The 21299-nt window shown below is 36.5% G+C and overlaps 1 protein-coding gene and 3 long non-coding RNA genes across 6 annotated transcripts in view; 2 read left to right on the top strand and 2 right to left on the bottom strand.

The window, feature by feature from the left end:
- The window catches only part of LOC147874790 (uncharacterized), a 246716-nt gene that overhangs the window by 162490 nt on the left and 62927 nt on the right, over positions 1-21299 (bottom strand). The gene's annotated exons all lie outside the window — the stretch shown is intronic.
- The window catches only part of LOC110838846 (cell adhesion molecule 2-like), a 316884-nt gene that overhangs the window by 282781 nt on the left and 12804 nt on the right, over positions 1-21299 (top strand). The gene's annotated exons all lie outside the window — the stretch shown is intronic.
- On the bottom strand, positions 2874-4397 carry LOC147874792 (uncharacterized). The gene is made up of 2 exons (XR_015533745.1): positions 3131-4397; positions 2874-2970 (listed from the first exon to the last, which is right to left on the bottom strand). It is a non-coding gene; the product is annotated as an uncharacterized LOC147874792 (long non-coding RNA).
- Positions 4413-5031, top strand: LOC147874791 (uncharacterized). The gene is made up of 2 exons (XR_015533746.1): positions 4413-4774; positions 4935-5031. It is a non-coding gene; the product is annotated as an uncharacterized LOC147874791 (long non-coding RNA).

Genomic DNA, 21299 nt, shown 5'->3' with positions numbered 1-21299 from the left:
GTAAAAGCAATGCAATGATGTACAGTCACGTTCAGAAGTGTAATTATGGAATAAGTCATCAGATTAAATAGACATAAATGAAGAAATACAGAAAGGAACAAAGAAAAAACACATGTCGCAATGTAAAATACAGATTTTTCTTTATAAGTAAGAATATATGATGGTTGTTTTGCGAGACAACACAACAAAAAGTTTTAAGGCATTAAACATTTACTCTGCATTACGTTGAACAATGGGATCATTGCCGAATATCCACGTAATTTAGTCGCAAACTGGAAAGGATTAGGAAGGAAGCGGTATTGAAATTTTGGGGAATTTCCTAAAATTTTTCTTGAGTTACGAAAGAAACCTGAGGAAAACGTGAATCATTACAGCCGGCTTCCTGACCGACATTTGAACTAAGCAGGAATGCTAACCACTCGGTCGAGACGTTCGATAACACAAATAAAGCTAACACTTTAAACTACATATTTATACAGGTGTTCTAAGACATTCCATATTATAACGTGTATTTATCCTATTTTTATATATAAAAATAAATTCTAGCCAACAGAAAATAATAGACAGTGTTCAACACAATACTTAATCTTCAGAAAATCAGCAGAAATAATTAAAACACAAAGATTCGTACGACCTTGAATCGTGAAATTATTCCTAAATGAAAAACAGTATTTCTTAACAAATTCTTGAAGCCCATTCGAAATCAGGTTAAACCGGGGGGGGGGGGGGGGGGTTTGTGACTATTATACAAGTAATTTTCGATATAATACAAGTGGATTAGTCGCCATCTGGGTAAATGATATTTATCTCGTTCTGCATTTTATTTGTAATATAAATTGTTTAAATCTTGTCTGTCTAATCACAATAAATTCTTATTAAATATTAAAATATTACAATAATTAACATTTAAAATATTAAATGATTTTTCATTTTTCATGATGGTCTAATGTAAATCGAATATTTCGATAAAGAACATCATTTAATATTTTAAATATTTTAAATGTTAATTATTGTAATATTTTAATATTTAATAAGAATTTATTGTGATTAGACGAACAAGATCTAAACAATATATATTTATTATATCACAATATGACGCAACTTTACCATCTCATTGTAATATAAATCCTACTGATGAATAAAATATACACGCAGGTGCTATTGACACCTTAAGGATGGCACAAACGATTAATAATCAGTGTAAGCAAAATTCAGCGTCAATTTCTCACCCAAATCTATCCTGATTCACAGCTTCACTGCTAGATTGCTCTGGCAGTCAAATAAGGAGTGAGTAGAAATTGTGCAGAGGCAGTGGGCTGGTCACTCACTACTCATAAATGCACGATTTAAAGACTATGAAACCTCCGAAAGGAGATCCTATGATTCACGTAGGAGTTACAGGAATTAATTGATTGATTGATTGATAAAGACTATAGATGACTAAATCTGTCTTCTTGCCCCATTGATTCCGTAACAGAAATAGCATCTATAAACAAAGAAAGTTTCACACCTGCATCCATCTGCAGGCTACGGTGATCTAATTAACATGGATATTAGGCAAAGAACGTGACAGCGTGCTATATTGCACTGAAATCGCGTTTAAAATGGAATTGGCTTATACCTTGTGGAGACGAGCTAGACTAGAGAGCGGATTATTTTCAAGAAATTAGCATGATGTGACTGCCTCGAGTTTATAAAACCGCCACGCTCTTCAAAGGATTTCTTTAAAGGACTCTACAATGCTGGAAATGATCTAACTTTGCATTTATATTAGATAGTAACGTGACAAATAAGAGGTAAATAAAATTGTGTATGCATATACAAATTTGTAATTAAATGAAACGAATAATTTTAATATGTATATGCTTCATTATCTCAGTTCAGTCATGACGAAAACTTTACTGTAATAGGAGAATTTTAAACACTAAAATTTTTGTAATGAATTAAGAGTAACTCAAATAATTGTTTTTAATAAGACACTACAATGACGCTGCAGAAATGAGTACCAGGAATTGCTGCGACAACAGAGCTTTGAGGATAATCTATTCTAGAATTCCACTCAACGGTATATGTAGACGGTTGTCTCATGGGAATATTTTTCTGCAACCCGAATATGGATCAGTAATTTCCAAATAGTGAACCTTGACTTAACTCTCTTTGATGTATTATTTCAGTATAAATAATAGCCTGAAAGTAACATCAAGGAAATATGTAATAAAACATAACACAAGTCGAAAATTCGTTACGATATTTGTGAGTCTCTTTTCGTCTTTGATAAAAAATGATAGAGAGTTTCTGTGTCATGGAAAAGATTTACCAGACGAAATACTGTAGATTTGTTTAGCAGAGTAGAATCGGGAAATGTATCCATAAATTTATTTTTAATTCAATTTAATTCTTTATTTTTGCGAGGAAAGTAACTTTCCACAATGCCAGGATACCACGAGATGCCAGGTAGTGTTCGACAACGAACACTCTTTGCACTTGTGAAAAAGACATCCTCGCAATTCGACTGTTGAAAGGCGACTGACGGACTGGGAGCGAGCAGGTTACATCACGTGACTTGACCTGCGTGAGTTCTTGTGTAGACACAGCGATATCTAATCTAATTCTATTGAATAATCTATTATTGAAATGTAGGTCTATTATTTACCAAAAAGTCGTTATGTTTATTAATTCTTTTAAACGTTATGTTTTGTAAAGTAATTTATATTTTCCATACAGTACTTTTATTTTCCGTCGTTACACAAGCTTATTGTTAAAATGATATAAAATTTCACATAAAATTGTTACATTTTAAAATTGACGACATGTTTCGATATACAATTCTATCATCGTCAGGTCTATCAAAATTAAAATTAAAATCTGGTGTATCTGTTGCTCTGCTTATATTGCTTATGTTTTATCCGTTTTTATTACATCTCCAGGCTTCTTTCATTTAATTTTGGAGACGCGTCTGGGTGCCTATATCTGCAAAATCAATTTTAATTTTCATATCGTGATTCTGGCTACCGACATAGGAAATGGAATAATATTACTCTAATTTTATATTATTTTAAGGAATTACTCAAATATATCGTAATACAAGCAAAAGAAATACAATCACAAAATATAAAGTATTATAACATACCGGGTTGTGTGTGAGGTGCGTGTCCGTTGTTATTGAATGGCAGACAGCAACTGAGTTGTAGGTATCGTGTGTGGCTATATATATTGGGTGAAAGTTGTTTAGGGGGTTGGGTCAATGGACTGTAGAATGTTAAATATCGGATTGTTCGTGTAAATGTTGCTGTCGTTTAGTGCAAGGTTTTGTTTATGTGTTCTTTGTATATGATATTTCTCTATGGTGTCTCTATGTCGTTTGTTTTGTATTATTTTTATAATGTCCATTGTATGTTCTATTTTGTTGTATGAATGTCCTGTGTTTAATATATGCTTTGCATATGCTGAATGGTCTTTATTATGTTTTATTGCTGTAATATGCTCTTTATATCTTTGATTAAAGGTGCGTCCAGTTTGGCCTATATAGGTTAACGGGCAATCATTGCATTTTAACCTATATATGCCTGGTTTTTCGTATTGATTTGTTGTGTCTATTTGTGGTTTTTGTTTCAAGATGTTTTTTATAGTGTTTTTTGTTCTAAATGCTATTTTTATGTTATTTGTTTTAAATGTTTTTGTTATATATTTGGTTTCTTTTCCTATATATGTGAATGTGGCCCATTTGTTTTGTTTATTTTCGTTTCCGTCTTCATTTATGTTGTTTATATTGTTTATTTTATTTTTGGGTTTTAATTCATAATTATTATATCCGTTTTCTATTAGAATTTGTTTTATTGTGTTACATTCAATTTGTTTGTTTACTGTGGTTATGGGATATGTATTTTTTCTGTTTATTAAGTAGTTAATAGCCATCTGTTTATGTTCATTCGGATGGCATGAAGAGGCATGAATTATGGTGCTTGTATTTGTTGGCTTTCTGTATATTTTGAATTCGAAGTTATTTTCGTTTCGTATTATAGTTAGATCTAAATAATTTAATTTATTATTTTGTTCTTTTTCTAAAGTGAATTGTATATTTTGATTTATGTTGTTAAATTCATTTAAAACATTTTTTATGTCTGTATTTTTTCCATCAAAAATCATGAGTATATCGTCAACATATCTACTATAGTATTTAATTTGATATTTATTTAATATATTTACTATGTAATCATGCTCGAGATATTGTAAGAATATTTCAGATAATATGCTCGAGGTGGGGGCTCCCATAGGTAATCCTGTTTCTTGTTTCCAATATTCATTGTTGAATTGGAAATAATTTTGGTTAATAATAATGTTAGTTATATTTGTAATTTCATTTATTAGATCTATATTTATATTCTGTCTATTTAGAATATCTCTTACAAAGATATAAAGAGCATATTACAGCAATAAAACATAATAAAGACCATTCAGCATATGCAAAGCATATATTAAACACAGGACATTCATACAACAAAATAGAACATACAATGGACATTATAAAAATAATACAAAACAAACGACATAGAGACACCATAGAGAAATATCATATACAAAGAACACATAAACAAAACCTTGCACTAAACGACAGCAACATTTACACGAACAATCCGATATTTAACATTCTACAGTCCATTGACCCAACCCCCTAAACAACTTTCACCCAATATATATAGCCACACACGATACCTACAACTCAGTTGCTGTCTGCCATTCAATAACAACGGACACGCACCTCACACACAACCCGGTATGTTATAATACTTTATATTTTGTGATTGTATTTCTTTTGCTTGTATTACGATATATTTGAGTAATTCCTTAAAATAATATAAAATTAGAGTAATATTATTCCATTTCCTATGTCGGTAGCCAGAATCACGATATGAAAATTAAAATTGATTTTGCAGATATAGGCACCCAGACGCGTCTCCAAAATTAAATGAAAGAAGCCTGGAGATGTAATAAAAACGGATAAAACATAAGCAATATAAGCAGAGCAACAGATACACCAGATTTTAATTTTAATTTTGATAGACCTGACGATGATAGAATTGTATATCGAAACATGTCGTCAATTTTAAAATGTAACAATTTTATGTGAAATTTTATATCATTTTAACAATAAGCTTGTGTAACGACGGAAAATAAAAGTACTGTATTGAGGAACACAAGCATGATGCAATTAAGATATAAGTTATATTTTCCACTTAAGCCAGACATACCACGGTTAATCTACCGCCGTATAATCGGGAGTCTACCGTATTAGATTTTTTTACGAAACAAAATATCTGCGAAATATGTAGCCTGAATTATAATTTTCGGTGTATTTTTATGCATAAATACAGGAAGTAGGTTGCATAATTTATTATTCTTTTATTTCCTTACGTGAAGTTGTGAAGTCAGGGGGTTCGATTCTGTACAGTGGCAATGAATGTTCCCGTTACCACCTCATATTCCCCCACACCCTTATGTCCACTGGGAACCAAGGCCTCTTTCCTGTCGTAAAGTGGGCCAGGGTATTTAACCGACTACTCATATCCGTCTGCGGTGCAAAGGGCTTTGCCCCTCTCCCGTGATGTGGTACTTACAGGAAGAAATACCTTCATTTTCCACCTTCGTCTGACTGCCGTGAACCTGGCGTGGCATGAACTTAAACGTTCCGTCCGTTCGTGTACACTACAGGAAAAGGTCCGTTAAAATTCAACGGGGAATCATATATTTTCTGTTTTCATCCGTTAACCATTTTCTTGTTTGCCTTTATATTCATTGCACATTTCTTTCTCCCATATCACTTAAACTGCCCCCTTCGATTGAGAATAACTTTAAAATATACCATCAGTAACGTTATTGTAAAATTTTATTTTCCCATTTTAGAAATACATCTAAAAACTGCCTGCTTGTGAAACAGAATACTCTGCCATCTATCGTAACATTATCATATGCAGTCAAACACAAACCGTACCCAATTGTAATAATGGACGACGTCAGTTGAAATTGAACTGGAAATTACTTATTTCGTATTTTTATACTTACACGGTTTCTTAGTTTATTATCAATTTAGTTAAAACTGATTCTAAAATCTGCTTGATTGTAGCATCATTTGCAAAGTAAAACTTACGACTGGATAAATTAATTCATATTTTATTATAATTTCATAAGAGATGGTAAATTTGCGTCATATTGTGATATAATAAATATATATTAAATCTTGTCCGTCTAATCACAATAAATTCTTATTAAATATTAAAATATTACAATAATTAACATTTAAAATATTTAAAATTATCAAATGATGTTCTTTATCGAAATATTCGATTTACATTAGACCATTTACATTAATGTAAATCGAATATTTCGATAAAGAACATCATTTGATATTTTAAATATTATGTTAATTATTGTAATATTTTAATATTTAATAAGAATTTATTGTGATTAGACGGACAAGAATTAATATAAATAATTTCATAATTTGAGAATTATGCCTTTTCTTTAATTCCATAAGTTATTTTGTTTCTGTATCAAAAGAGTAACCCGTTTCTTTTACTACATTTTGCTATAGGTTTTATTTAAAATAAAACTCGATTTTCTGTGTGATAATCGACCTTCTAGTAGTAGGACGAATGCTCATCCATAAACAAACACTCTCGCCTACTGTGTATTAATGTCGGCAAAACAAACAGATAAAACCAAAGCTTACGTATCCCAGTCTTAATTACGACGTAGCAACTGTAACACTACACCGCGACCATTAGATTATTATCATCTGGTAGCACGTAATGGCGGAAGTATCTGTGACGTGTTTCCTGAATTCATATTAATTGTCGGTCACTGATATACCCCCATGACGTAACAACAGAATGATTATCATGCTTTAACGCCGAGATAGGAATTTGGTATTCTGACCTATCTCTGCGTATTTACTTGGGATAGCTTAATGTCCTATTCAGACTACGGTATTGATCTGTTAACTACAAATTAAAGTTTTTCGCGAGGCGGAATATGAAATATAAATCAGTATTTCAAATGGCAGAACAAATCATATATTATTTTTCGCATGTCTGTACACGTAAACCAACTAAGATTTAAAATACTACATGAATATGAGAACACTATCTTTTGGGATATTGTGTTGTGTAGTCTGGTAGATTCTAACCGACGTTTTTGAGATACCTACTGATTCCATCATCATGGCTATGATGATAGAAGCAGGACAAAACTCTGAAACGTCGATCAGAACAACAACATATTAATTACTGGCATATTCGTAAACGTAAATTATGTATTTTAATTTAATTAATTTATTCGATAAACCAGTGTGTCAACTGTGACTTAAATTAGTATGCCAGCCATTTATATATAAAAGAAAACAAGGCTGCAAGTTCCCTCGATTGTCTGTGAGATAGCGAAAGCTTATATCGACTTTTGTCTAAGCATCTCTGCACCTGATTCCAATATCCACAGTTCCTGACTTTATTTTTCCTAGCGATTGGAAAAGCTTTCTACTCGTACCGTACTCCAGCTAGCTACAGAGTACATAAAGGTTCTTTCAAAGTCCTTTTATTTTCACCCCTTCTGTTGTTATGTAGGAAACAAGGATGTGAAACAGGCATTGATTTTTTAAATCCAGGTTTATTGAGTTTAGATGGACACAAGACACAAAGAGAAAATGTCCGGTTTTTCCGCACCGCCCACATTTTAATATTCCTCAGTCGACATTTTGACTAATACTGTCACAAGTAGCTTAGTGTCTATTGAAATAAAATAACTAAACAACAGATTACATTTATTCAATTCAATTTCTAACAAAAATACACTTCACAATTATAGTCAGTGTTCTAGTAAATATAAACATAAGTTTAACTTTTATTCAGAATTAAAATTGTTTGTAACAGACTTCTCTTTCTAAAATGGCTGATATACTTCATGCTACACAAAATGGCATGAACACGAATATGACTTTTCAGGAATATTGCACCATGTACTTTGGTAGTTATTTATCGATGTTTCAGAGGAGTCCTGGTGGTTAGGTCTTCAAAGTACTACGGACTTCAATAAGAATGCGTTGTGCAGAATTACGTAAACGAGAACTCAAAAATATTATTATTATTATTATTATTCCATTTGTTCGCAATTTTACAGGGTATTTTTGTTGTTGAACTTTTTTGGAACAACTATTTTCCCGTTCTCCCAAAATTGTGAAGAAAATAAATCATTTCTACTTTTTTTTTTAAAAAAATTCTGAAACCTCTGGAATCGAACCCGTAATACTTGGTTGGACAAAAATGCGATGTAGGGTATTTAAGTAAGTTTCAGAGATCTTTACGAAAGCGCTAAGTGAGGGAAATTTAAAAAGTGTCTTAATTGTTTTACGTAAGGAATTATTCTGTAACAGATTCAGCGTTCGTCATGATATATCTGCTTAATACGAATTATGATCTGGCATAAGAAACTGTTCAGAACTTCTGATTATGTAGTCACTGTTCTCGCAATCACCGCCAATAACAGCGTCGTTAAACAAGCGATAAGGAAGTCTAGTACCACCACTAAGACAGCCACTAAACTGCATTACTTCAGTCGATTAAAATTTATGTTGTATTTATGTATTTACGAAAAAATAAAACTAATCGAAAATGTAATTAATTAATTAATAAATTACAATATTATTTACATTATTCCAAATATATGTGTAGTGAAACTTTAAACACTGTGGAAGTCGTCATTATCTACGTGGATTTTGGATTGTAATGTCACTGAAATTGTCGCTCTATGTAGCGAGTGTGAGATAAACGAAACAAATTAATTCGAACAATTATGGGGCCTTTACCTTTCAAAGTTGTGAATGACGTCAGAGTCGCATTTTCAATAACGTTGATGAGTGGGCACATTTCTCGGGATTCCTCGCCCAGTTACTTCCAACCCAGAATCGCACGAGAGTCTTCGTGTGGAGTACGTGTTATTGGTATCCGATTTTAACCAAAATTGAATTCTGCTGACATTTTAATACACGTCTCCAATATCAACATTTATAAAAACATGTTCAGTGGTTCTCGAGTTGTTTCGTGTGGACAGACAGACGTGAAAATGCTATTTAAAAGGCAGACATTCGCAGGTTTTAATTCCAACCGCGTCTTCAGACTACAGACGACATAACCCGTAACCATAAGCGTCTATTTGAGATTTTCCTCACAACTTTCAATGGTAATGTCAGATGATAAAGAGATTAGATACCATTTTGTAACATGTTTTGGATCTATTTTCTTGGGAGATACTCTGAAATGTGTAATGAAAAGCAAACAGCTGATATACTGAAGTATTATTTGAATGTAACTATGATACGAACACTTGTTTATCATTTATGTTGATTTATAATTATTTTCAGATATCAGCGTTTGTATTCTGTTGTGTTGTGCTCTACAGCTGTTAAGTCTAAGTTTATGAATCTACTTGAAGTTGTAGCCCCGCCCCGAAACTAACTCCTTCGCAAGCATTATCACTTACAGTAAACATAAATTTTCATACAGAAAGCGAGACATTTTCAATTCGTTAATGTATTACCGAGATTGATCTCATATTATTCCTGCGTTATTCAGATATGAGACAAAGATTTGTAAGTCAAACGTTAAATGTTTATATTTCATAATAGATAAGATTAATTTATTTAAAGAGGCTAGCAGAAGACGGATTAAAGCAGTCTTTAACAACAAGCATGTTTTTTATTTATTTAGTGTTCTGTCTGACGACAGGTCCATATGAACAGGATCCTTCCATCCTTTTCTCGGACTGGGACCTGTTCATATACGTTCTTGGCAGATGATCCAGAAGTGGTTTGCCATTGCCTTCTTCTGTGTGTGATTGGAGTAATTGTTGGGATGCCACGGAGGAAAACTCCGTGTTGCCTAGACCACGGCCTTGCCCAACACAAGTTATAAATTCGGGCAAGACCCCCAGGATTACAAGGTCAGCGTTCTAACCGCTAGACCACCGTGGCGGTAACAAGCATGTAGCGCGGATTAATAAGGGTGAAGAAGGAATATTTGAAGGTACAATGACGCATTTATAAAAGGGTGTATAGTCCTGGTAAATAAATCATAGAAGACCAGTTGAAGTCAGCAGATATTTACAGCTAGTGGAATGGCGTACAAATTAATTCAGCTGAAAAACGAATTCAATGATTACCATTTGAAACAAATCGGTGTAGGGACTCCGTAGTTGTTAAAATACAGAGTGAACCTGATAATCTTCTCCCTATAGTAAAGCGAAATAAGTAGCTCCGAGACTGTTGACTTCGGTGTACCCTAAACATGCCCAAAGCGCGGTGCTTAGGCGTAGGGGAAAAATTCCTTTAACCTTTTAAAGTTCTAAACCCGTCTAAATATTTTAAACGCGTCTCCATATCCAAGTAAACACATCATATCACATTATAAATGCATTTTAATGGTTTTAAACGAATTATTATGCGTTATTCAAAGAATAAAATAAAACACACAGGTTCCGTGATGTGGCATTCATAGTTACCACTGGGTTAAAATGGTTACAGGGCGGGACTGGAATACACGACAGTTATGGAGTAGTAGATAACTTACATGTGGAAATCGTAGAAAACCCTAGAGGATACAACTAAAAGTTTTAATTATCACCGAGGAACGTATAAACTTAATAAACAACATAGAAATTACGCTCTCGGCTTTAACAAAATTCGAATCGTGCAAAATAATTGTTTCCATAAGAATTATACAGTGAAGATTCCTTTTTTCACAAATCAATTAAATTCTTAACTGTAATCCAGTTCTGTCCATTTCCTGCAAAACATTCACTCGTATATTTCTTATGGCTAGTGTATTCCAAGTTTTCAGCGCTGAATTACAGTGTCGTACAGCAGGGACAAACCACCTCTCACGAAACCCGATAACGAGCAGTCTAAAGTAGCCTTGAAGATTTCCCTGATGACGGAGGCAGTATGACCTCCGAAACGTTGGTAAACATCGACCAGACTACACAGCGCAATAACCCAGAAGACGGATATCTTCATACTCATCGCCCTGATGACGGAGGCAGTATGACCTCCGAAACGTTGGTAAACATCGACCAGACTACACAGCGCAACAACCCAGAAGACAGAAATCTTCATACTCATCGCCCTGATGATGGAGGCAGTATGACCTCTGAAACGTTGGTAAACATCGACCATACTACACAGCGCAACAACCCAGAAGACAGAAATCTTCATACTCATCGCCCTGATGACGGAGGCAGTATGACCTCTGAAACGTTGGTTAACATCGACCAGACTACACAGCGCAACAACCCAGAAGACAGAAATCTTCATACTCATCGCCCTGATGACGGAGGCAGTATGACCTCTGAAACGTTGGTTAACATCGACCAGACTACACAGCGCAACAACCCAGAAGACAGAAATCTTCAAATTCATCGCCCTGATGATGGAGGCAGTATGACCTCTGAAACGTTGGTTAACATCGACCAGACTACACGGCGCAACAACCCAGAAGACAGAAATCTTCATACTCATCGCCCTGATGATGGAGGCAGTATGACCTCTGAAACGTTGGTTAACACCGACCAGACTACAAAGCGCAACAACCCAGAAGACAGAAATCTTCATACTCATCGCCCTGATGACGGAGGCAGTATGACCTCTGAAACGTTGGTTAACATCGACCAGACTACACAGCGCAACAACCCAGAAGACAGAAATCTTCATACTCATCGCCCTGATGACGGAGGCAGTATGACCTCTGAAACGTTGGTTAACATCGACCAGACTACACAGCGCAACAACCCAGAAGACAGAAATCTTCAAATTCATCGCCCTGATGATGGAGGCAGTATGACCTCTGAAACGTTGGTTAACATCGACCAGACTACACGGCGCAACAACCCAGAAGACAGAAATCTTCATACTCATCGCCCTGATGACGGAGGCAGTATGACCTCTGAAACGTCGGTTAACATCGACCAGACTACACAGCGCAACAACCCAGAAGACAGGAATCTTCATACTCACCGCCCTGATGATAGAGGCAGTATGACCTCTGAAACGTTGGTTAACATCGACCAGACTACACAGCGCAACAACCCAGAAGACAGGAATCTTCATACTCACCGCCCTGATGATAGAGGCAGTATGACCTCTGAAACGTTGGTTAACATCGACCAGACTGCACAGCGCAACAACCCAGAAGACAGAAATCTTCATACTCACCGCTGTGAGAACCTCAAGTCTTATAAATTAGCCTTGTCTGTTGTGAAACTAGTTCGACCACCACGACCAATCCAACTGTAAGAATAATTGTCATCACTGGATCTGATTACTGAATACAGCAGAAATATTGAGGTGCATATTACTCAGAGACACATGGTGACAGTCTGGATTGAGTGGTTAGCATTTTTCTTTCGAATCTGGAAGGTTCTGGATTCGTAGTTTTTCTCACTGCCTCTAGATAAGTGCCGGGACAGTGTATCAAAGTAGGCCACGACCTTTTTCTCCACCAACCTTTCCAATTCATCATAACATTCTATGGTATACAATCTAATCTTATGACAGCGTTAAACAAACCACGTCAGAAGAGGTATTACAGTTATAATTTTAAGAAAATCTATTTGTTAAACGACTTCATAATTGTAGTAGGATTTGAGGTTTTCATGGCTGCAGGTCCGAAGATTTATGTCTTCTGGGTTGTTGCGCTGTGTAGTCTGGTCGATGTTAACCAACGTTTCGGAGGTCATACTGCCTCCGTCATCAGGGCGATGAGTATGAAGATTTCTGTCTTCTGGGTTGTTGCGCTGTGTAGTCTGGTCGATGTTAACCGACGTTTCAGAGGTCATACTGCCTCCATCATCAGGGCGATGAGTATGAAGATTTCTGTCTTCTGGGTTGTTGCGCTGTGTAGTCTGGTCGATGTTTACCAACGTTTCAGAGGTCATACTGCCTCCATCATCAGGGCGATGAGTATGAAGATTTCTGTCTTCTGGGTTGTTGCGCTGTGTAGTCTGGTCGATGTTTACCAACGTTTCAGAGGTCATACTGCCTCCATCATCTGGGCGATGAATTTGAAGATTTCTGTCTTCTGGGTTGTTGCGCTGTGTAGTCTGGTCGATGTTTACCAACGTTTCAGAGGTCATACTGCCTCCATCATCTGGGCGATGAATTTGAAGATTTCTGTCTTCTGGGTTGTTGCGCTGTGTAGTCTGGTCGATGTTTACCAACGTTTCAGAGGTCATACTGCCTCCATCATCTGGGCGATGAATTTGAAGATTTCTGTCTTCTGGGTTGTTGCGCTGTGTAGTCTGGTCGATGTTTACCAACGTTTCAGAGGTCATACTGCCTCCATCATCTGGGCGATGAATTTGAAGATTTCTGTCTTCTGGGTTGTTGCGCTGTGTAGTCTGGTCGATGTTTACCAACGTTTCAGAGGTCATACTGCCTCCATCATCTGGGCGATGAATTTGAAGATTTCTGTCTTCTGGGTTGTTGCGCTGTGTAGTCTGGTCGATGTTTACCAACGTTTCAGAGGTCATACTGCCTCCATCATCTGGGCGATGAATTTGAAGATTTCTGTCTTCTGGGTTGTTGCGCTGTGTAGTCTGGTCGATGTTTACCAACGTTTCAGAGGTCATACTGCCTCCATCATCTGGGCGATGAATTTGAAGATTTCTGTCTTCTGGGTTGTTGCGCTGTGTAGTCTGGTAGATGTTTACCAACGTTTCGGAGGTCATACTGCCTCCATCATCAGGGCGATGAGTATGAAGATTTCTGTCTTCTGGGTTGTTGCGCTGTGTAGTCTGGTCGATGTTTACCAACGTTTCAGAGGTCATACTGCCTCCATCATCTGGGCGATGAATTTGAAGATTTCTGTCTTCTGGGTTGTTGCGCTGTGTAGTCTGGTCGATGTTTACCAACGTTTCAGAGGTCATACTGCCTCCATCATCAGGGCGATGAGTATGAAGATTTCTGTCTTCTGGGTTGTTGCGCTGTGTAGTCTGGTCGATGTTTACCAACGTTTCAGAGGTCATACTGCCTCCATCATCTGGGCGATGAATTTGAAGATTTCTGTCTTCTGGGTTGTTGCGCTGTGTAGTCTGGTCGATGTTTACCAACGTTTCAGAGGTCATACTGCCTCCATCATCTGGGCGATGAATTTGAAGATTTCTGTCTTCTGGGTTGTTGCGCTGTGTAGTCTGGTCGATGTTTACCAACGTTTCAGAGGTCATACTGCCTCCATCATCTGGGCGATGAATTTGAAGATTTCTGTCTTCTGGGTTGTTGCGCTGTGTAGTCTGGTCGATGTTTAACAACGTTTCGGAGGTCATACTGCCTCCATCATCAGGGCGATGAGTATGAAGATTTCTGTCTTCTGGGTTGTTGCGCTGTGCAGTCTGGTCGATGTTTAACAACGTTTCGGAGGTCATACTGCCTCCATCATCAGGGCGATGAGTATGAAGATTTCTGTCTTCTGGGGTGTTGCGCTGTGTAGTCTGGTCGATGTTAACCAACGTTTCAGAGGTCATACTGCCTCCATCATCTGGGCGATGAATTTGAAGATTTCTGTCTTCTGGGTTGTTGCGCTGTGTAGTCTGGTCGATGTTTACCAACGTTTCAGAGGTCATACTGCCTCCATCATCTGGGCGATGAGTATGAAGATTTCTGTCTTCTGGGTTGTTGCGCTGTGTAGTCTGGTAGATGTTTACCAACGTTTCGGAGGTCATACTGCCTCCATCATCAGGGCGATGAGTATGAAGATTTCTGTCTTCTGGGTTGTTGCGCTGTGTAGTCTGGTCGATGTTTACCAACGTTTCAGAGGTCATACTGCCTCCATCATCTGGGCGATGAATTTGAATATTTCTGTCTTCTGGGTTGTTGCGCTGTGTAGTCTGGTCGATGTTTAACAACGTTTCGGAGGTCATACTGCCTCCGTCATCAGGGCGATGAGTAGGAAGATTTCCGTCTTCTGGGTTGTTGCGCTGTGTAGTCTGGTCGATGTTAACCAACGTATCAGAGGTCCTTGCTGCCTCCATCATCAGAGTATGAAGATTTCTGTCTTCTGGGTTGTTGCGCTGTGTAGTCTGGTAGATGTTTACCAACGTTTCGGAGGTCATACTGCCTCCATCATCAGGGCGATGAGTATGAAGATTTCTGTCTTCTGGGTTGTTGCGCTGTGTAGTCTGGTCGATGTTTACCAACGTTTCAGAGGTCATACTGCCTCCATCATCTGGGCGATGAATTTGAAGATTTCTGTCTTCTGGGTTGTTGCGCTGTGTAGTCTGGTCGATGTTTAACAACGTTTCGGAGGTCATACTGCCTCCGTCATCAGGGCGATGAGTAGGAAGATTTCCGTCTTCTGGGTTGTTGCGCTGTGTAGTCTGGTCGATGTTAACCAACGTATCAGAGGTCCTTGCTGCCTCCATCATCAGGGCGATTAGATTATTTTTTCCATTTTGGGTAGTTTGTCTCGCGCTCAGTAATCAAAAGGGGACTAAAGTGGAAGAATCTGGAAGATGTGTTTCTGATTTTGGTATTTATTTTGCTGATTTGTTGAGGATAATAAGAAATTTAATTAATCTGACCTTAGACACGAAGAACAGCTAGCCTGTTAGAACAGAACGGTATAATAATTCCATCATAAAATTAAATAATTTTTAATTCCCCCGATTTGATGATTGAAATACACTTGGTTTGTATTTGAGCTTTCAGGATCTCACGGAGGCAAATATACAATTGTTGGTCTTCTGTGTTTTAACGCAGTGTACTTGCAGGCAGAAGCCATTTTGCATCCGAAACGTTGATATGTATCTATAAGACCAGAATTTGAAGCAGGTGTACTAACCACTCGACAGTGTCAGTGTATATGAATAATACCAGAACTTGCACAAGGTGCGATCGGAAAGTTTCAAGACTGTGTCAATAGAGGGCGAACCGGATGTAGTACGAGCTTCTGCCGCTAGTGGGTGCGGCCTACATTCATAGTGAATCAGTGTGCCAGCCGGCATCATCGAATTAGCATTTGTTTCTTAGTTATGGGCGTTTTAGTAGTGCATTACACCGACCCTCCTGCGATTTCGGAATGGCGTGTGCATCAAATTTTGCCAAAGACTCGCCAAAACGGCTACGGAAACCTATGAAATGCTAAAGCAAGCATCTGGGGAGTCCGCAATGGGTCGTGCACAAACTTTTGTGTGGCATTCACGTTTTAAAAATGGCCGAACCTCTGTCGATGATGACGAGCGTTCTGGACGACCATCTTCGAGTACAACGCCCGAAAATGTTACGAAGATCGACGTCGTACCATCAACGACTTGTGCGACATTGTTGGGATAGGCTATGGGACTTGTCAGATGATTCTAAAGGAAGAACTGCACATGCGACGCATCCTGTCTGAGGACCAGAAGCAGAATCGACTTCTCGTTTGTCAGGAGCTCAAAGATCTTGCAAGAACCGACCCCAACTTCCTTTCTAAGCTCCGTGTGACTTCTTCCTCTTCCCAAAGATGAAAATCCAGCTAAAGGGAAGGAGATTTGAGACGATAGAAGAGATTCAGGCAGAATCGCAGATGGTGCTTGACAGGCTGACAAAGAAAGATTTCCAGGGATGCTTCCAGGCTTGGCAGCGGCGCTGGGATCGTTGTGTTCACTCCCAGGGGAACTACGTCGAGGGTGATGGATGAATTTAATACCTGAGATAAGTGTACGGGTTTTTATACGCGCAGTCTGGAAACCTTTCGATCGCATCTCGTATAACTTAAAGTATACCACTTAGGAGTTTATATAACGTCGAAAAATAAAAGTATTCTGATCTATCCTACATGTTAAGGCTGTTACACAGCTAACACACAGCGGACTATATAAAAAAACTGACTTAAGTCGTGTTTAGCGATGCAAGGAACGAACAACCTGTCTAAGTTTGCTTAATACGTGACTATTATGTAGCGAGTGAGAAAATTTTCAATCAACTTCTACAACTGGCTTGTTTCTCCGTGTACGAAATTTCAACATACGTTCGTTTTATACAGAAGAAAGACACTACAAATTACATTCGTCACGGCCCAAAAGAGGGACGAACCAGGCCTGGTTAAAATTCTACTGAGTTAGGGACATGGAGTAATCCATTTACCGGAGGCAGAGTTGCTAGAATGAAACCATTCTTTGTCCTCTCACTTTGTTCTCATTGCGAAGCGAATGCAAGAGTTAGCACGTCATATTTTATTCCGTTTTTCACTCCCCGTCTAGAAAATTAATTCTATTTGTTCAAATTTGGAATATATTTGTAGAAGAGCTCCAAATAGTCGCCAGATGATTATGGTCACATGCTTGGTTATTTGTTTGGTTCAAAACGACTGAGTTCATAAGCAAACTCAACACTGTTTGCTTTATATTCTTACTGTCATAAAATCACTTACTCTCGATAAGAAATGCGAATAAAATTTTGGTTTGAACGCCTGAAAAAAAAAGACCACTCGGAAGACCTAGGCATAGATGGGAAAATAATGTTAGCCCATGGAAAAAGGGTTTAAGACTATTAATTGGATTAATGTTGCTAGGATTATGGTGGTCTCTTGAGTATACGCTAATAAACTTTAGGGTTTTATTAAATATGGGTGATTTCTTAAGTAGCTGTGGGACTCTTAGCTTCTGAAGAAAAAATATGGTTAAGAAAGTTAGTTGACATTAATGTTCAGGTAAAAGCTAGTGGTGGGATTTTAAAAAGAAGCTAATGATCTTATGGACATCATCGCAAAGATTGAAAGTTTCTTTAAAAGCTTGCCAACTATCAGCTCCTTTAAGTAGATAATTATTTATATAAGTTATCGGTTATTTCCTTGAAATTCCATTTTATTTCTAATTTAATGACTACGTATTAAAATATCGTCATGTCTTAAGCATTTGAAAACAGAACAGAAGAAGGAGAAGGATAGTAGAAAAGTAAAATGATAAAATGATAGGATATTTCTGTTTACAACATAACACCTGATGATGGCACTATTGATAGCCGAAACATGTCGTAAATGTTCCACATGTAAATCGAGTACTCGATAAGGAACGAAAAATGATATTTTAATTATTTTATATTGTGATTGACGGCCAATTTTAATATATTTTTAATACTATTTAAAATTATAGGAAATACATGGTATTTAAAATGTATTTCGTACTTAAAAGAAAACGAGTTTCTACTATAAAGAATATGTTATTTTGAGAATCAAACGAAACATGTAGATTCACAAAAGAAAGACAACGAATGGAAAAGTAAAAACAGAATTGGAATTAGTCAAGAAACTAAGGTCAGAATTAGAGGAAACATAAAAATGAAAGGAACCAAAGGTGAATGGATGGAAGGAAAATGTGTTTAACGACGTCTGCTTTGGGTTGATGAACTTATTCAGATTTTGATTAATGTCGACCAAATTCTAACAGACTTCTCAGTTCGGAGTAGACGAAGAATAATATAAATTATATGGGGACTATGACGTAATAAATTATAATTTATCGAAAGATAAAATTTGTCATGTCACGTGGGCGTGTTCAGAGCATGTAATTACAGGAATAAGGAGGTAAAATTTGTCACATGACGTTCCTGCGCCGAAATATTGGACAGAGTGTGGGTATTCACATGACAGGGTTAATTTAACAATGTTATGTACGCTGAGTACAGGAGAACATGCATGTACATCACGTCATCTGTGTGTGTAGATGATTAATTGCGAAGTATTGGAAAATATAGCAACTGAGACGCATTTGTTGTAACTGACAATTAAATAACCTTTGAAATTTGAAGTGACAAATAAAATAATTAGTAATATATTTTATAATGTGTTTAACGTTACGTTAAATTAGTGCACGAAACTGTCTCAACTTTTTGGTAAAACAATGATTATTAATTACACTCTTAAAATAAATGAAATAGTTATATTTACTGGTCTAGAATAAGAACACCCGGAAATTAAAGTTCTTGATCCTTTTCGGGAAAAAGGCGAAATGATACGAAACCCTATCCACATATGATTTGAAGACTAAACTTGGAAAGATTTTTAATTTTAATAAATTTACGATGAAAATTAAACAATACAGTATATGTTTTATATGTGCAGCATTTTAACAATAAAACAAATAATAATTGGTGAATTTTTGCAGACGATCGAAAAGAGTGTAAAATGAAAAAATCCGGGCCATCTAATTAGTAAGAAATGGGTTTAAAATATATTTTACACAGTACTCTCACAATAAGCGAACAGGAGACAGCAGATGACCCGAAAACGTGCTGGACTGGATGTCACCTCGGAACGCATTGGCACAGAAAAGATTGGAAGAAGCGACTGTCTGGAGGACAATGGCGACTGCGAATCAGAAGACGTCAATAAACCGATAAAATCAGGGAGAGAATTGTAGATGAAATATAAGATTGTCACGGAAACAGTAATAAGATGAATATCTACGATATTCAGTGTGGTCCGGTAAATGCTTTACAGCTCTGATGGTGGATACAGCAGGCTCCTCTGAAAAAACTGTCAGAATATGCCAGATTTCACGGTGCCACATCCTTCATATTGTGTCTCATCCAAGGAAATGGCATTTTCTTTTGTATCTTCATATTTGTTGGCCTACGGTGAGATTAACAGTAAATTATCTGACTTAAATGCTACCCCATAATGTTCGTGTCTTTTAACGAGTGATGACCAACCCAAACAAGTCAAACCATATCAGACCAAACACGAACTCTAATTAACCAAACACGAACAACAAATAACCAACCAACCTAAACTAACCAAACCAACAATGTAACCAGCTAACCAAACACGAACAACAAATAACCAACCAACCTAAACTAACCAAACCAACAATGTAACCAGCTAACCAAACACGAACAACAAATGACCAACTAAACACGAACCAACCAACCAACTAAACACGAACCAACCAACCAACCTAACCAACAATGTAACCAACTAACCAAACACGGACAACAAATAAGCAACCAAACACGAACCAACCAACCTAACCAAACCAACATGTAACAACTAACCAAACACGGACAACAAATAAGCAACCAAACATGAACCAACCAACTTAACCTAACCAAACACGAACAACAAATAACCAACCAAACACGAACCTACCAACCTAACCTAACCTAACCAAACCAAGAATGTAACCAGCAAACTTGTATTGTATTATCTTATCTATCCCCCCTATTATTAATTACAGAACCGTAAAAGAACTTTTTTGAACACAACGAAGAATAACATTCAGTTGAACTCATTAAAATCATAATTGATCTCCTGCGATTCGTAACAAATCAACGTTAAATATCCACTGGTTGTTTTGGGGGCAGCTGTCAAACAAGCAGTAATCAGAGATCACTTTAATAAATTACTCTTATTGAATCGAGAATACTTAAGATGAATCACACAGTTGAAGTACGCATATGTTAACTTAATATTGAGTTCACACATTGTAAACTTTAGACGAAGTTACTAAATCCAGCGATTTTCTTTTCATTAAAGAAATAAAAATATTAAAATAAAACGTGTACCTAATTCGGAACTCCGAGGCTCAGTTTTGTTACAGTTTTTGTAGCATTGTTTGTGAGTTGGTGTTTTATGCATGGCGGGGAATGATTAATGTTTAAGAGTTTGCTTTGCTACACTCTGCAGAACAATGCGGCCAAAACATTGCAGCGATGTTTTTAAACCGAGATTGGTAAGCGGAATGCATTGCACAGAACTTTAATAAAATTCAGCAAACTAACGAGATCCCCTAGCTTTTTATTTCTGTCAGGGTACATGAGCTGCGAGCACCAAAGATCACAAATTCCTGTTATGACCGTGTGTTAGTATGTGCTAACCGGAAACCAATATAATAAATTAAAGAAGAAGTTTAATTATGTAAGACATTATGTGATCCCTATATAAATAAAACAAAATAAAATATAATATTTTTTTCATTTATATCTTACCCGTGTTTACATTTGTCACAAAAAGCATTACTATCATTTTTATTATGATATTATTATTATTATATAGTTTTCCCAAATAAAATATAATATTATTTAATGTATATGTAATTTTTAAACAAATTAATTTAAATCAAATAATATTAACGACACTTTGCTGTATTTATAATATCTTTATTAAACTGAAATTAATATCTGGTATAAAAGAGAAGCAAAATTTTAACATTGCAATTGTATGTGATTCGTTTTATTTTCTTTATGGCATAATATCCCTTAGTGAAATTACTTTGATTGCAAAGACCCA

The sequence above is a fragment of the Zootermopsis nevadensis genome, unplaced genomic scaffold (genome assembly GCF_977971745.1).
Source record: "Zootermopsis nevadensis isolate Lab colony 2312 unplaced genomic scaffold, Znev_1.0 Znev_ptg000005l, whole genome shotgun sequence".
Classification (NCBI taxonomy): Eukaryota; Metazoa; Arthropoda; class Insecta; order Blattodea; family Termopsidae; genus Zootermopsis; species Zootermopsis nevadensis.
Note: the sequence above shows the minus strand (reverse complement) of the source record. Positions and strands in the feature narration are given on the sequence as shown.